Source organism: Helianthus annuus, chromosome 2 (assembly GCF_002127325.2).
Source record: "Helianthus annuus cultivar XRQ/B chromosome 2, HanXRQr2.0-SUNRISE, whole genome shotgun sequence".
NCBI classification, from domain to species: Eukaryota; Viridiplantae; Streptophyta; class Magnoliopsida; order Asterales; family Asteraceae; genus Helianthus; species Helianthus annuus.
Window position 1 is genome coordinate 9,743,734 of NC_035434.2, and position 17,524 is coordinate 9,761,257.

Below are 17,524 nucleotides of genomic sequence, written 5' to 3' on the forward strand. Positions count from 1 at the left end.
GGGCGCATTCTGGCCAGGCTTTACAACGTACATGGTGTGTGGAATTTTTGGTATAACTTTCTCGTATCATTGTAACCTAGCATACCGTAGTTTCAAGCTGCCCAAGTGGCTGGAGTACAGACGTGCTTATCTTGGAGTCCTATCTTTGCAGGTTTCTTTCATTTGCTTCTTTCATGCATGTATTCTTTACATGCAACATTGTAGGGGCACAATACGTGTCGGTTAAACACAAAAAAATGATAAAATAACATAGTTCATTAAATATAATATAAAAATAACTCGATTACAATTATCCTCTACGTTTTATTACGCTTGCTTACATCTTCATTAGTAACATTGAGAAGTCCTTCTACTTCTACAACACAAATTATGCAAACGTTCAAGATATATACATTCCGAATCCCCAGTTCTGAAATTCAAACGTTCAAGATATATACATTCCGAATCCCCGGTTCCGAAATTCCCGTTCAATATATACATTCTAAATGTATGCGCGTTCAAAAAAAGGTACATTATATATTAAAAGGAAATGAGTATGAACCGTATTTGAATCTCTTTTAATTATCTTTTCTAATCCATTGTAGGCCATTGTTTTTTTTTAAAAGGTTTGTATGTCATGGTTTCAATTGTCAATGAACAATATTTGAATTTCTTTTAGAGTTAAATGTCATTTTAGTTATTGTAGTTTGAGTCATCTTGTCAGTTTAGTTCAAATGTTTCATTTTTCACCTTTGGGTCCAAAAAGGTTTCATCGTTGTCATTTTAGTCCACTGGGTTAACTTAAAATGACCGAACTGGTCTTCTCGTTAACAGAAAAAAATGGATGAATTTAACCTAGTGGACTAAAATGGCAATGGTGAAACCTTTTTGGACCCACAAATGAAAAATAAAACCTTTGACTAAACTGGCAAAATGGCACAAACCACAGAAACTAAAATAACATTTAACTCTTTCTTTTATTATTTGAAATTGGACGAGGAGGACTGTCACTGTGGGCACTTCACTTGACATTTGGGCTGGCTGAAAACATAATGAGTGTTGGGCCTGTTGGACGGTGGGCCTGTGCCCACCTCACCCCTACCAAAGTATCACACAGTTTTAGAAAAATAGTAATAACAAGTCTTATAGTTTACCCAAATGTATTTGTGTTTGCTAAGCTTTTAAGAAAAGGAAAACATTGTTTCTCATAACTTTGGCATTTACCAACTCTTTTTCATGTGTTGGCTAAACACCTAATGCTACATTTCGTACTTAAGTTTGACTTTTAGGAACGCTTTGGTTTGTCTCTAGCACCATGGCTCTCATAGTTACTTATTCGAACTCTTAAGGTCGGTCCTTAGAAGTCAGGTGTCATGTCCAACTCGAAAAAACATCCCCCTTAGGCCTTAACGAAACAGATAATGTAAACTAGCTTTTTTTTTTTTTTTTTTTTTTTTTTTTTTTTTTTGTCATTCATTGTTAGTATTTCATTTTTTTTTTCTGAAACTAAAATGGGTATTTGGCTATACCTAATGGGCTTAAGTTATAAATCTTAAGCTTAATAGTTTTAAGTGGGTCTAAGATATAAATTTATGTTTTGTATGGGTTTTCTATTTACAATAAATATATAATATATATTGGATTTCTTTTATTTAAACTAGTGGAGGTCCTCTTCGCGTTACGACAGTAATTTGATCGGTATCGTTTTGGTTTATCAAGTCTGTTCGCAAACAAAATATATCAAGTGGTATTCACCTTACGAAATAAATTCACATATAAAATATTGTATTTTAAGGATTGCAAGATAAAAACAAAAAGTACATTAACACTATTTGTAATATTTTTTTTTTTTTTTACTCAAACGGTTGTTTAAATCAGAAACGTTATATGCAAAAACATGTGATAATTTATTCCTTACAATAGTTTAAATATATTTCACCCCACTTATTATCGAGAAAAATTTACGTCAAAACGTAAAACAAGTTGGATTTATATTGAAGTGTACTTAAACGAAGCACGTAAGAAAATAATATTTTACAAGTTAACTCTTTGACCATTCCTTTACATCCTTATACTTAATTCGTTTGACACGTTCATAACGGGTCAACGCTTGACCATTCCTTTACATCCTCATATTTAATTAGTTTGACCCGTTCGTAACGGTCAACGCTGTGATCATTCCTTTACATCCTTATACTTAATTCATTTGACCCGTTTATAACGGGTCAACGCTTTGACCATTCCTTTACATCCTTATTCTGAAGTCGTTTGACCCATTCATAACGGGTCAACGCTTGACCATTCCTTACATCCTCATACTTAATTCGTTTGACCTGTTCGTAACGGGCCAACACATTGACCATTCCTTTAGAATTCAACCATGAACAAATACAAATAGTGACTTTAATTTGAAGACAAATTAACATACCTTGATCTTGCAAGCCTTGAGGTTTCCAGTTGCTTGAACATTTCTCTTTCAAGCCTATATTCAACACATTCATTCTTTAATTCTAATGAATCCATTCCATTTTATACAATGGTGTTTCTACATTCTAAACCTAAACATCACCAATAATTGTCATAATTAACACAATTATCAATTAATGCATTCCATCGAGCACTTGGTGTGCAATATCACAAGAACCTTCAACAATAATCATTCAATATACAATCATGATGATTAGTTAACATCAATTTTTATCTAAGACTTCACAATCTATTGTCATAACTCAAAACCCACTTCATGATTCATGGAGATTTTCTATAAAGTATATAAACCCATCAATTTCATACAAATTAGCATTCACATAAGTTTCCTAATAAGGTTCCATATCGATTTGCATCATACATACTTTTACGCATAAGGTATAACCATTTTTCACACATTCTCATAACATCAAACCTTCACTAAATCACAAACTATGACTTACCTCTTGTTAGGCAATCTTAAATGACCAAGGATTAGTGTTCATGCACCAAATTTAGCCTTAATTCCCCTTTCAATTTTACTGATTTCCAAGGTTTGAGGGTTTCTCCTTCTCTTTCCCTGCTCTGGTCGACACACACTGAAGTGTGTGTTTTGGGTTTTTTAATTTTTGTTTTAATAATTCATCTTTTCAGTTGCCCCATTTTAACCCCTCATGTTTGATTGTTTATTTATAAATGGCTATTGTCTATCTTAAGTTAAGTTTTTCACTTATATTCTTACTAGGTTTGTATTCCTAGTTACCATTTTCATAAAATAAACAAACAATTATACTTATTTACTTATTTTTTAACATATATACATACATATTATTTTTTGGGTGTTACAATAACGTAATCATTCAGTGCGGTTTATGTTATTATGCTCATAGTTGACAATTATGCCCTTATGATCAAAAATTAAGATTTTTGAGTAAATGGTCATGCAAATAACTTAAGTACTGATATATGAACATGTCTAAATTATTTTGACATTATATTCTGGTCTCAAATTGATGTTATGCATAATATCGTAAAATTTAGCTTTTATAAAGTCTAAACTACCATTTTATGCATAAATCATGTTTAAACATAAATTTTGACACAAAACTCTTAGTCTACTGTTATGATATCATTTTTAGGAATTTTTGGAATGATGGGTCAGATTAGATACTGACTTTAACATTGAGTTCTCGTATAAATTCTATAATTGACGATAATACCCTTTTTGCAAATAAAATGTGTTTTATATATGATTATCATGCAACACCTTTTCCTACTGATCTAATATGATAAATAAAATATTTTGACCATCCAAGGCTGGTCAAAATCTCAAATTTACATAAACATTTCAAATATCGTCAATTATCAATTTTTACGCTAATTAAGTGCATAATATGGTTTAAAACCATAATTAGCACCCAAGACTTGTTAACTACTGAATTTATAAATAATTTTTAATATTTTTACAGTAGGTAAAAGTTATGAACTCGGACTTTCAATTATGTCCTTAAAAGCATATGTGAAATGACCAAAATACCTTTTTGGGGCATAGTTTGGCCATAAATGGTATACCACACATATGTATGATATCTTACTGTTATAATACCATAAAATAAATATTTTTATAGAATGTTTTTGACCAGAACCTCAGTTTACCTTTAAACCTCTTTTATAAATCTTAAAATGACCAAAATGCCCTTACGAGACTTAATTCGGTTTTAAATACTTTTTGGGCATATATGTTGACATCCTACTGATGTCTTAACATATTTTAAGCATAATAATATTTGGAACATGTATATGAATCATTAGGCTACTCGTTATGCATTTATGCGTTCGGTTCGGTTTATGTAACTAGTTTACATAAATTAGCCGAAACAGGTCAAACCTTATCATTTAAACTTCAAATTCCAGAATGTGTTTAGTTTACCCATATTATACAAGTATTCAAACTTGTCGGGTCTAAATCACATTCCATTCCGGTCTCCGCTTAATCTAGCATTTCGAGCCGTAAAACATCTTTGTAACTAATCGGTCTAAGTCTTTGACTTAAATAAGACCCGTTAATATCCTAATAGGTTAATAAATCTTCCATACAGATTAAGTATCTTTGGTAGAAGATATTTGCATAACGTCTTAGGAAATATACGGCTAGTAGTATCTTTGCACAACTAGCTCAGCTAAATACTTTTAACTTAATTTCCCTTATACGGGCTTGGGATACGGTATAATATAATACCGCTTGGTCGGGTATGGAATCATTTAATCGGATTGCGATTAATAAATTGCATAACCCGTTTTAATCTGTATTGTTGTTTGATAACATATGTTGGATCAGTTCTGTTTAAATGTAATGGAAAACATGAACAATACCTGTTACAGCAGACAGGCCAGCAGAGAATCCAGTCAGAGATGCAGCCATTGAGTTCGACATGATTGTCAGGATGATCTGGTTCCTCTTTGGGGTGTAAGTTATGATGGTGATGAAAACCGAAGTAGGGTAATTTCGGTTAGGGGAGAGAGTCACGAATTCTTGATGTTAATCAGGGTTGTGATTGTGTAATGTGTGTAACCCTTTAACTCTCTAATAAGCCCCTTATTTATACACCCAAGAGGAAACCCAATTAGTTAATAAGGGTAATATGGTCCATCAACAATTACCAACTAATTATTAATAGGTTAATAAATATATTTTGATCTAATATAATATAAATGATTATATAGGCTACAAGATTAAATATTACATTTATATATTTAATCTCACATTCTCCCAGTTAGCCAAGTAATCATTTATCATGAGTATTAGGTAAGCCTGGCCAGGAGTTAATACTCATTTTAGCTTTAAACCAAGAACTATAGCAGAGAAATACAGCCGTTGAATCATCATTCGACTCAGGACCCCCATTAGTCATACTATAGCCTCAATTTAAAACCTAACAGTTACGATCAAAATATGTATAAGCCCTTTAGCGTCTGATTTGTATTTATATTTGTCTATATGTCATTACACCGGCAGAACATATGTTAGAGACATACAAAATCAAACTGAGGAAATTTTATTAATTAAAACATAAGCTAGTACAATATGCCATTAAACAAGGTCTTTAGTAAGTCCCATATTCGATACATGTTCTTCGAAAACTTTAGGTGGGAGACCTTTAGTCATCGGATCCGCTAGCATATCTTTAGTACTAATATACTCTATACAAAGATTATTTTCCTCAACTCGTTCACGTACGAACAAGTACTTTGTATCGAGATATAAACCAGCTCCAGTCGAACTGTTACTGTTCGAGAAACTAACGGCAGCTGAATTATCACAATAAAGCTTCAATGGTCTAGAAATGGAATTAACAATTTTGAGTCCAGTGATCAGATTTCTAAGCAACATTCCATGACAGGTTGCGTTGTAAACAGCAATGTATTCTGCCATCATTGTGGAAGTTGTAGTTAACTGTTGTTTATGACTCTTCCATGAGATAGGTCCGCCTGCTAACATAAAGATGTAGCCCGAAGTGGATTTCTTGTCATCTTTGCATTTGGCAAAGTCAGAATCAGAATAACCTACCACTTCTAAGTGATCACTTCTTCTATAAGTCAGTTTATAGTCTTTCGTCCCTTGCAGATATCTGAGGACCTTCTTAGCTGCTTTCCAGTGATCTAGGCCAGGATTAGTCTGATAACGGCCTAGCATTCCAGCAATATAAGCGATATCTGGGCGAGTACAGACTTGAGCATACATCAGGCTCCCGACTACTGACGCGTAAGGTATCTGGCTCATTTGCTCCTTTTCAACCTCTGTTGTCGGACACTGGAATGAACCGAAAACATCTCCCTTAACTACTGGAGCGACGGAGGGTTTGCACTGTTGCATGTTGTAACGTGTAAGGACACGATCTATGTAAGTCTTTTGAGACAATCCTAAGATCCCTTTGTGTCTATCTCGGTGAATTTCGATGCCAATGACGTAAGAAGCATCTCCGAGATCCTTCATGTCGAAGTTATGCGAGAGTAACCGCTTCGACTCATGCAACATGTCTAAACTATTACTTGCCAATAGAATGTCATCTACGTAAAGGACAAGTATAGTAAAGTTACTCCCACTCATCTTGAGGTAGGTGCATTGATCCACTTGATTCTTCATAAAACCTTGCCTCTTCATGACTTCATCAAACTTGAGATACCATTGACGTGATGCTTGTTTTAACCCATAAATGGATTTCTTCAACTTACAGACTAGATGCTCCTGACCTTCAGGTTTAAAGCCTTCAGGTTGTTTCATGTAAACATCTTCGTTTAAGTCTCCGTTAAGGAAAGCAGTTTTGACGTCCATCTGATGCAGCTCTAAATCAAAATGAGCTACTAGGGCCATGACGATCCTTAATGAATCTTTACGAGAGACAGGTGAAAACGTCTCTTGATAATCAATTCCCTCTTTCTGAGTGTAGCCCTTTGCAACCAATCTCGCTTTATAGCGTTCAACGTTCCCATTCGGATCTAGTTTTGTTTTGAACACCCATTTACAACCTACAGGTTTGACACCGTTGGGTAATTCTACCAAATCCCAAACGTCATTTTTCTTCATGGATTCAAGCTCATCAATCATTGCTTTGTTCCATTCAGAAGACTGATCACTGCTAATGGCTTCATTATAAGAGATAGGATCATTGAGCTTTCCAGCATCCATTTCAGTCAGGTAGGTAATATAATCATCCCAGTTAGTAGGCCGTTTTTGCCTAGATGACCTCCTGAGCTGATTTTCGGGTTGAGCGTTGTCTTGGTTTTGAGCGTTTGATGTGCCTTCGTTATGAGGTATAATGGGTTCTGGTTGTGGAGTTGTAGTTTGTGCAGTGGCTTCAGGTGCAGTTGCATGTGGTACAAGAGGAGTAAACGGAGTAATGGTAAGCGACGAGTCTCTCCCCCCCGCGTCTTGTACTTCTTGCAATTCTTCATAAGGGTTGGTACTGCTCCCACTGACCTTGAAATCCTCCAGGAACGCAGCACGCTTGGTTTCAACAATACGGGTGACATGGGAAGGACAATAGAAACGATAACCCTTTGAATGATCAGGATACCCGATAAAGAAACAGGTAACTGTTTTAGGGTCAAGTTTCCTTAGGAAAGGATTATATAATTTTGCTTCAGCAATGCAGCCCCATACTTTCATATATTTAAGACTCGGTTTCCTTCCTGTCCAAAGTTCATAAGGAGTTTTAGGGACAGACTTAGAAGGAACTCTATTGAGTATATGAACAGCTGCTTTTAACGCTTCAGTCCAGAGGAATAATGGTAAATTAGTGTTGGCTAACATACTGCGCACCATGTTCATAAGGGTACGATTTCTTCGTTCAGCGACACCATTCTGCTGAGGTGTACCAGGCATGGTGTATTGGTTCACAATCCCCTGGCCCTTACAAAACTCATAAAATGGACCAGGAGCTTGACCCACATCAGTATGTCTTCCATAATATTCACCGCCTCTGTCTGATCTCACAACTTTAATTTGACGATCTAATTGCTTTTCAACTTCAGCTTTATAATCTTTAAAAGTTGTAAGAGATTCAGACTTTTCCTTTATAAGATACAAGTACATGTAACGAGAATAATCATCAATGAAAGTGATAAATGAAGTATGTCCTGTGATGCCAGCGATTTGATAGGGACCACTAATGTCAGTGTGAATGAGTTCTAATAAATTAGAGCTCCTAGTGGCACCTTTCTTATTCGCTGATGTCATTTTGCCTTTAAGACATTTGACACATGTTCCAAAATCGGTGAAATCGAGAGGAGGTAAGACTTCATCCTTTACGAGACGATTTAATCGTTCTCTTGAGATGTGGCCTAAACGTTGATGCCACAACATAGATGAAGTCTCTAAGTCTCGAATTTGTTTCTTTTCTATCTTTGTGAGTGATTCATTAATATTATATGACAACAAAGATTTGGAAAAATTATCATCTAGTTCTAATCTATAGAGACCACCATCCAGAATGCCAGTACCATAAACAACGGAATCATAGAGAATAGAGAGTTTGCGATGACCATGAGAAACGACAAAACCGTCCATGTCTAACTTTGGTCCTGATACAAGGTTCCGAGTTACCTCAGGAACATATAAGGTATCATAAAGTTTGATACATAAACCAGTTTTCAAAAATAATTGTAATGTTCCTATGGCCTTCACTTCTAATTCCCGATCATCCCCAACTTTAAGTGTTCTTTGGTTTCTTCCCAGCTTCCGGATTGTAAGGAATCCCTGAAGTGAATTGGTTACATGAACCATAGAACCAGAATCAAACCACCAAGAATTAGCAGGAACATTTAAATTAAAGGACTCAAGTATCATGAAAAAATCGTTACCTTTCTTAGCCAGCCACTCCTTAAAGTCAGGGCATTCCTTTTGCTTATGTCCTGTTTTCTTACAGAACTTGCAATAGGGTTTGCCTAAGGAGTTCTTAGAGCTGGAAGGTGCACTTGTATTAGGATTTGGATTTGGCTTTTGAACCTTAGAAGCATCCTTCCTTTGATAAGAGTTCTTCCTCTTCTTTGAGCTGGAAGTGGTGAAGTTAGCAACATCAGTAGTGCGATCCATCTTCATACGCTCTTCCTCCTGCACGCACATAGCGATCAGCTCACTCATCGTCCATTTGTCCTTCTGAGTGTTGTAATTGATCTTGAAAGCTTCATAGGACGAAGGAAGCGAAGTGATGATGAAGTGAACAAGAAAACCATCACTGATTTCCATCTCAAGGCCCTTCAGCTTATTGGCCATATCATGCATCATCATGATGTGTTCGCGAATGCCGCTCCTCCCATCATACTTAGTTGTCACCAGCTTGAGGATAAGAGTGCTAGCGTGTGCTTTTGATGTTCCCTTGAATTGATCCTCCACAGAAGCCAGATAGGTTTTAGCATTTTCAGAATCAGGAATGGCCCCTCTGATTGAGTTATGAATGGATTGCTTCATGAACATGAGAGACATGCGGTTACACCTAGTCCATTTATCATGGACTATCTGCTCAGCAGCAGTACTGGTGGCGGTAAGGTCCGCTGGCTTATTCTCTCTTAGAGCATAATCAAAGTCTAGCAATCCTAGAGTAAGCATGAGGGCATCCTTCCATTCAGCAAAGTTATCACCAGTCAAAGGTGGAATCCCGCAATTGGGTGCTGGTAGTGGAAATAAGATGAGCAAGTTATGATACAAAAGAAGAAATCCTAATGTGATCTAATGGGCATGTTATACTAAGGCAGGCATAAATAATGACCATTTTAATTATGAAGCTGTGATAATGTCTATTACTAACATCAAAATAATAGACTTAGTAAAAATTCTACTTAAACGAAGACAAATCAGCTTTGGCCAGAAGTGTAATCATTTAAGTATGTGTGCAAAGTAATCGTGACAAATCAGCTTTGGCCAGAAATGAGACAATCACTTTAGTTATGCACTTGGCAAGCATGCTAAACATAAATGAATTAAATCAGCTTTGGCCAGAATTAAGACATTTCAGGTTTGTAATGCATGCTTAACATAGCCTTTTATAATACTTGAACAATAAATAGATGTATTAAATCAGCTTTGGCCAGAATTAATACATCAGAAGCTCATCCAAGTTAAGCTATTTTGGTTTTGTATTCTGATTCTGATTCTTGAATTAAGTATTAACAAAACCAAGTATTTAATAGCAAACCAAGTATTTAGTTCACTTTTAAACAGCTTAAGTTTTGAGATTTCGAGTCATGGTCTCGAGTCGCAACCTTAGTCTCGACTAATCATTTTATGGTTGCGAGTCGCAACCTTATGGTTGCGAGTAGCAACCTCCTGGTTGCGATAAATCACGTTATGGTTGCGAGTAGCAACCTCATGGTTGCGATAAATCACGTTATGGTTGCGAGTCGCAACCTTATGGTTGCGAGTAGCAACCTCATGGTTGCGAGTAGCAACCTCATGGTTGCGAGTAGCAACCTCGTTAACAGCTGTTTTGTGATAATAACTGAAAACTCGAAATTTAAGGGATTGTGGGATAATGTTTCCTGTTTTAATGCTGATCTAAACTTATCAAAATATTTCGAAAATAATAACTGATATCTCTTTAACAGTTTTCGGAATTTTATTAGATAAAATAAAGATCAAAAACAGGAAAAACACCCACTAATCTAAATTATATTCCAAATCTTAGGGAATTTTCGAGTTTTCTTAGAACATTATGATGAACCCTAACAAAATAAGAACATAATCTGGAAATCCGAAACATGATTTTAATGGTTTTGTAAGGGATTTCGTGATAATAAGTTTAATCTTTATAATTTCGAGTCGGTTTATCAATTAACAGTTTCCGAAAACAGGGATTTCGGTCACAAACAACCCGAAAACAGTTTTTGATTTTAAGGCTTAAAAAACTTCCGTTTTCCAGATTTTGATCCAATAATAATGGATACGAAAACAGAACTGGTTTATCAACATATGCTCTGATACCACATGTTGGATCAGTTCTGTTTAAATGTAATGGAAAACATGAACAATACCTGTTACAGCAGACAGGCCAGCAGAGAATCCAGTCAGAGATGCAGCCATTGAGTTCGACATGATTGTCAGGATGATCTGGTTCCTCTTTGGGGTGTAAGTTATGATGGTGATGAAAACCGAAGTAGGGTAATTTCGGTTAGGGGAGAGAGTCACGAATTCTTGATGTTAATCAGGGTTGTGATTGTGTAATGTGTGTAACCCTTTAACTCTCTAATAAGCCCCTTATTTATACACCCAAGAGGAAACCCAATTAGTTAATAAGGGTAATATGGTCCATCAACAATTACCAACTAATTATTAATAGGTTAATAAATATATTTTGATCTAATATAATATAAATGATTATATAGGCTACAAGATTAAATATTACATTTATATATTTAATCTCACAACATAAACATTGAGGGTTAATACGACCATGTCCTGGATATCCTCGGTTCATTTCATTTGAAAATGGCCACGACCTATGCACGGGGTGTAGGCATACACCTGACAGATGCAAATGCTAAATAACCCACATGTTGGGGATAACTCCTATGTGGGTTTTATAGTGGTGAGTCGGTTAATCATGACCGGCTTCCAAACCGGCCCCATATGTATGACAAACATGTAAATCTGTATACAAGATTTTAATAAGAATTGTCCCAAGTTATAAATGGTTTTGTGCCTTGTGCGCCTAAATCAATTTTCATAAACTCTTTTCAAATGAGTCGGTTAATTGTATTTACCAGTGAAAATTGACGTATTTTCCAAAGACTAAGTGACAGGTACCTCTCGAAATTAGGCTAGAGCTACTTGGTGTCAAATAAGAGGATCTTGCAAATCCTTAGATGCATGAACTCTGTTTATTTCAGTTTCTTGTATTTGTTTTTATGATCCGCCTGTGGATCTCTATTACAACCAGTCTGTATATTCTTTTATTTCGAACACTCGGACATTATGGTTTGTAACAGTAATTATCTACCAAGCCTTCCGCTGTGCTATAATATAGTGTTAATTGTCTATGATGATATCAACTATGTCACGATACTCCCCATCTGTAATATGTGAAAATATCGGGGTTTTACACTTACACTCCTAGTTTGCACTCAAAGATTTGGGATAGTTGTCATATTTTATGGGTATTCAGGCTACATTTTTAGAGGATGTCTTATATTTATCTTAGCAGTGCTATTTACTTGATTTGTTACAATGTACTGGACTTACTGATTGTAGTCCACTATCTACTCTGTCTCTTCTAGTAGACAGTTTTCTCGGCACACTGGTGATCCTTTGTCTAGGGTTTTTGTAAGATTCTTTAGGGTTTAGACATTTGTGTTTAATTTGATTTCGTAACAAATTGTTCTTGAATATTTGAATTTTATGATAATTGTCTTGCAGTTGCATCTAATTCGTGTATTGTCAAGTGCAGATTAAATCTGACTTTATGAAATGTTTATGTGCAATTATGCCTTATCGTCGAATAGGATTTACATGTTCTTGGTAAAGAAGTGCGCTGCGGTCCGTTCTTATAACGTTGATAGCTTTTGGCACCTAAGCCACGTGACACTAAATGCGTTAATAATTGAATTCAATTGAATTAAGTTAAAACGTGTAGAAACCCTAGGTCTTGCGATTATCGAACCGGGTGTGAACGTTGTTCCGAATTATAAGTTTCAATCAAGTAATTTAATTTTGCAATAATCTCAGTGATAATTTTTGTACTTAATAGTAAACTTGTTGGTTCAATCCGACACCTCTTTCAAAATTAATCAACAAATAAATAATTATTTTGCAAGCTTCATAATTGTGACAACTTTGTAATCAACTACGTCCCGACACAAACCACAAACTCTTCGTGGTTCGACCCCATACTACCACTAACTCATAAGTAAGGGTAAATCGGGTATATAAATATTATCGTTGACGGGGGCGCGATACCCCGATTAGTCAATTTAACCCTAGCCGTCCCTGCGGACTTTGAACGCATTTAATTTTTGATCTGTTCCAAACTTATTGGATTCGATTTCCTTAATTAAACCGTTAATTTATCTGTTTTCTTGATCGAATACTTATATAATAAAAAACTTTCATTTCAGTTTTATAGTTTAAAACTTTTGATTGGATTAATCTTAAAAATTTAAAATCCTTTGCTCGATATAATCACCAAGATTTATCGTTATCCAAATGATTTTCCAAAAACAATTTAAGAAAATAATTAGTTTTGTTATCCTGCTAAAATTTCGATAAAATTCGTAAACAGGGATTAAAATATTTCTGTGACTTCGGTTTTCAATAAAGATTTTATATATTCGATTCTTAGTACAAGATTAAGGGATTGGAATTTTAAGCGTTAATCGATGATTCGTAGTTTGTATTTTATATTCTTTGATCATCGAAAGTGTTTTGCTGGAAGTTTGGATTCTAAGATTGATTTTCATTAGTTTCTTGTGCTTTAATAAAACTAATTGTTTCTTGATCACATGTTGACATCGTCGTTGTCTGAATCAACAACCAAGTTCTTTGTTGTTGATTTGTTGTCTAATTTGTTTATGAGTTATGCTTGCAAACGGGGCATTGTTTCATCGATTTTTTGTTCCTGAAACGTGGATATGATGTTAATTGATGATTATATTAGGTTGTTTAGGATCAAGAATGAGAGAGAGTTTGTATAAACTTAGAGATGCATCAGTTTGAAATGTTGTATGGAATGATCTGTAAAGCTAGCAAAACACTGTGAGACTCGTTATGAGAAGGAGATGTGGGAGGTTCTTGTAACCATCCTATGGCGTGAGAATAAGCATTGTTCTTTGTAGAGAAAGAGAGAGTAAGAGAGAGAGAGCACAAAGAATAAAGTGAGAGTGTAGAAAATAGGATCGGATCCTTAAACCTTTGTTGAAGAATGGAGGTTGATTGGATGAGGTGTTGCTGTCAAGGAATATCCGTTTGTTCCCCTCTATCATGGCACTTAGTGACCATAGAGGTGTGAGTACGTCCGCGACCCGTGATTGGCTACGCCTCGCTTTCTGGATGTACTTTTTGTCTCGCTTGCCATCAGTCATTAGTGGAGGTTGAGGAATGGTGAAATGGCTCATCATGATTGTCCACACGTCGCTGTCATCTTTACCTTTTGGCCCCTACACGATGGCACATCGTGAGGATCTTCTCGCACAACACTTGGCATAGTATTGCGCCCGCAGGAGTAGCATGCGAGGGATTTGTTATGACCAGTTGACTGCTTTGGTATAAGTTTAAGTATGGTCCTGATACTTTGTTGAAAACCTAGTGCCTATTCTTGTTTAAGTTGCAATTTTATGCGAATTAGAATTTCGAATGGTCTACTTTAACATGGTTTGCGTTTTTGAAGGTTTAGCGAAGTTTAAGGAGTATTACGAGACGTCGGATTGAGATTAGGAAATACTGGATGTGGAAACGAAGGGGCAGCTTTGGATATGTCGTTAGGGATGGCAATGGGTCGGGTTCGGGTCAGGTATTTGTAATCCCATACCCATACCCGGTTATAAAATCGTATCCCATACCCGACCCAATACCCATCGGGTATTTGTCGGGTAATTACCCGTCGGGTGTCGGGTATACCCTTGGGTATCGGGTATACCCATTAGTTTGTTAAAAGATATACGTTGAGATTTCCAAATACATTTCTTTGCGATTATAATTATTATATAATTTTATTTATACAACAACTATTATAAACAAAAAATACACATCACATACATATAAGTTATATCATAAATTAATAATAACTTTGTAATACTTATACACTTATATGTATATAATTCACAACATATAAAATATAAATACTATTATCACATATGTGGAAAGTTCAAATGAGAAGAAATTTTTTGTAAGAAGAAAAAAGAAGAAATTTCAACCAATAAAAATGGTGTATTTTACTTCATTTAATATAAGTATTTAATGTTACTATAAAGCTACATTGGTAGATCTACATAGGTTATTAATTTGTAGTCTTTCTCTTTAATAGCTAACTACTTTAAATTTTTTGTAACTTACCTTCAAAATATATATTTTTTCAAAAATAAAATAAAATAATTTAATGTGTAGGATAAATTACGAGTTGTGTAGGATAAATTTCAATGTGTAGGATGAATTTCAAAATATGTAAGATAACTTTTGATGTGTGTAGACAAAAAAAAGTTAGTGTGGAGGATACTAGTCTTTATGACTAATTAATTAGTTAAAAATGATAATAAATGAGATAAGTGAAAAAACTATTTAATGTTTTACAAAATTACCCTTTGTTCTTTTTCTTCTCAATTAAATTTTATTCTCAAATGAACTTTCCCCTATCACATATTTAATATATATTAAAGACAAAGGTCGGTGGACCTTTGTCTTTAAGTCCCTAACTTTTGCAATACTACACATATGGTCCTTACACTTTTATCTTCTATCAACTTTTAAATAACTACCAAAAGTTACAATTCTAACCCTTATAATTTTAATTCTCTCATTTCACACTCTCAAACTAAGTAAGTTACACATTCATTTCCAACTTTGGTAATTGACAACTTTGATCCACTAACTTTTTGTACTTAATAACTTGACGTCTCATTTTACTACGAATTGCTTTTACGACATTAGATCATAGCATCACACATTAATATACTTTTTTTTATCTATGTATAACCATGTTAATGTCTAAATTAAGTTTACGACTTGACACGGTTATCTAAACTATTGTTACAACTTTACACCACAATGAGCGATTCATACTTTTTTTTAATCCATATCTAATGACGTTAATGTCAAGAACGTACTGTATATAACAAAGTCAAACATGTGTAATGTCGCGTGCGGGCATCACACGTGAATGTCATCACCGTACACTGTAACCGCAATGCTTATATAGGCCACACAGAGTTAGATCGGATATGTCAAAACATGTGTTTTTATATGGTTAACGAATCATATAACGTGCTGTCGGCTATAAACAACTAAGGTGTCGCCACCGTAATGCGAGGTGTATGGCAGTTTTAACGTACCTGTCATTTTAAATTCATGTTTCAACGTAAACGACTCACGTTTTGACATAAACTTTTCTCTCAAACGAGTCTCGTAAAAAATAATACGTTTTTATACTTATTTTGTGTACCTTCGTAAACTGTGTTCGAAAGCGAGTCGGGTCAAATATAATGCGTGTTCATTCGACGATGGCGTAATTTTTTTGATAAAGAGTCAAGTCAAATATACACTATAAATGCAAGTTATTATAACTTTCGACGCCGCCGCAACGCGCGGCAGCTCAAGATCCTAGTTTTTCTTGTATATACTAAAAGAAAATTTTAATTTTTCACATTATGAACATACTAAAATAAATCACTAATAGACAAAGGTTAATAAAAAATAAAAATAAAAATTAAAAAATTCGGGTATATGATCGGGTATATAGTTCGGGTAAACGTGTATGTGGTTTCGGGTAATCGGGTCGGGTATCACCTAATCCCATACCCGACCCATACTCGCGAAAATTTTTAAAACTATCCCATACCGGGCCCAATACCCGTCGGGTATTGGGTATACCCGTCCCATTTGTGTCGGGTTTCGAGTATACCCGTCGGGCTCGGGTATTTTTGTCATCCCTATATGTCCCCTATATGTCGGCATCGGCTACGGGGTCAACTCGCGTCGTCGGCACGAGGTATTCGTGTTAGAATCCCGGAAACAACAAAAATGCGTGTATGGTTGCTGCGTGGCGTCGGCAACGCCATAACCCAGCGTCGCCGACGCCATAACCCATAAAACTCCCAGTTTCTCAATTGTTGACCGGGTTTCGATGTGGTTTTATGGGGGAAAGCACGTGATAAAGGGGATTACACACTTTATGAAAAGGGAATTACACACTTTATGAAAAGCTCTCTCCCTTCATACACATTACATAACATCGATCCCAACATCTACGTCGCCAATCATCAACGTCATTCTTGATTATTCTATCACCATCCATTAACAATCAACACATCATCTCATTCTACCATCATCATCCAATCATTTAGAGAATCATCATCTCATCATTAACACAACCCTAATCTAACCATCATCACCAAGATCAAGATCCAAGATTCAATGGCCCGTTCTTCGTATTCAATATCCGGTGACCAAGCTTCATATACCATGAGCGGCTAGTCTCCTCGGGTCTCACCCCGGTGTAGATTTTTGTAAGATTCTAGGGTTTTAACAATTGAAGTTTATATTAATTGTTTTGCATTTGTTTCGAATTCATTAATTGTCGAGTGAATTATTAAATTTGATTTTGTAAAATGGAATCATGCAATTATGCTTTGATATAGACTAGGGTTTACATGTTCTAGGTAACGAAGTGCATTTTTTTCTGTTCTCTGTAATGTTGATAGCTATCAACACCTAAGCCTCGTAACACTAAACTCGTTAAATAATCATATGCAACTAAGTTAAATCTAAAAGGTGTAGGAACTCTAGGTTTTACGATCATCGAACCGGGTGTGAACCTTGTTCCAAATTATAAGTTTTAATCAAGTAACCAAGTTTTTTTTGCAAGTAATTCATGTGAACCAT

General features: G+C 35.3%; 1 long non-coding RNA gene across 1 annotated transcript; it reads right to left on the reverse strand.

Moving 5' to 3' along the window:
* Positions 1–1,978: 1,978 nt before the first annotated feature.
* On the reverse strand, positions 1,979–3,029 carry LOC118483353. The gene is made up of 3 exons (XR_004870496.1): positions 2,910–3,029; positions 2,408–2,461; positions 1,979–2,312 (listed from the first exon to the last, which is right to left on the reverse strand). It is a non-coding gene; the product is annotated as an uncharacterized LOC118483353 (long non-coding RNA).
* Positions 3,030–17,524: the final 14,495 nt, after the last annotated feature.